Source organism: Chiloscyllium punctatum, chromosome 36 (genome assembly GCF_047496795.1).
Source record: "Chiloscyllium punctatum isolate Juve2018m chromosome 36, sChiPun1.3, whole genome shotgun sequence".
Lineage (NCBI taxonomy): Eukaryota > Metazoa > Chordata > Chondrichthyes > Orectolobiformes > Hemiscylliidae > Chiloscyllium > Chiloscyllium punctatum.
The window spans coordinates 69,916,685-69,917,566 of record NC_092774.1 but is presented as its reverse complement, the minus strand read 5'-3'; the positions used below and the strand labels follow the sequence as shown (position 1 = coordinate 69,917,566).

At 49.4% G+C, this 882-nt stretch overlaps 1 non-coding gene across 1 annotated transcript; it reads left to right on the top strand.

Annotated features, from left to right (window-relative positions):
* Window positions 1-357: 357 nt before the first annotated feature.
* Window positions 358-429, top strand: trnae-cuc (transfer RNA glutamic acid (anticodon CUC)). Its single transcript has one exon. It is a non-coding gene; the product is annotated as a tRNA-Glu (tRNA).
* The last annotated feature ends 453 nt before the right edge of the window (window positions 430-882 follow it).

Below are 882 nucleotides of genomic sequence, written 5' to 3'. Positions count from 1 at the left end.
CCCAAGCGGAAGATGAGGCGTTCATCCTCCAGGCATCGAGTGGGGAGGGAGCGGCGATGGAGGAGGCCCAGGACCTGTATGTCCTCGACAGAGTGGGAGGGGGTTTGAAATGTTGGGCCATAGGGCAATGGGGTTGATTGCTGCGGTTGTCCTGTAGATGTTCCCTCACGCGCTCTGACTTGACTCTGCGAGGAGTCTCCAGTCTCCCCAATGTGGAGGAGACCACATCAGGAGCAATAGATACAAGAAATGACATTGTTGGATACACAGGTGAAAGCCTTCGACCGACCAAGGCCCGGATTCGATTTCCTGGCAGGGAAGAAATTTTCAGTAGAGCTATTTGGCTGGGTCCGTATCTCCCTGGTGGTCTAGTGGTTAGGATTCGGCGCTCTCACCGCCGCGGCCCGGGTTCGATTCCCGGTCAGGGAAACCGTTTTCCGGGGGTTTATAGTCCACCCGTTCTTCTAAAATGCTCTGGACAGTTATTTATTGATCTTCGGAGTTCCTGCGTGCTGCAGTGTGTCGTTGCTCGTTGAAATAGTGTCCTGATTCAGATTTGTTTGTTTGTGTAGTGGTGATTGCTTCTGTAGTTAATTTCTTGGTTTGCGTGCAGTGTTTTCCGGTAGACGCTGTTTTGACTTTCCCATTGACTGTTCGCTCTACTGTGACATCTAGAAATGGCACTTTGTTCTTGTTCTCCTCTTTTGTGAATTTTATGCCAGTAAGGATATTGTTGATGGTGTTGGAGGTTTCCACTAATTTGTTTCATTTTTTGATGACAAAAGTGTCATCGCTGTAGCGGACTCTCAGTTTGGGTTGGATCGTTGGAAGGGCTGTTTGTTCGAGTCTCTGCATTATTGCTTCTGCTCGGAATCCAGATGC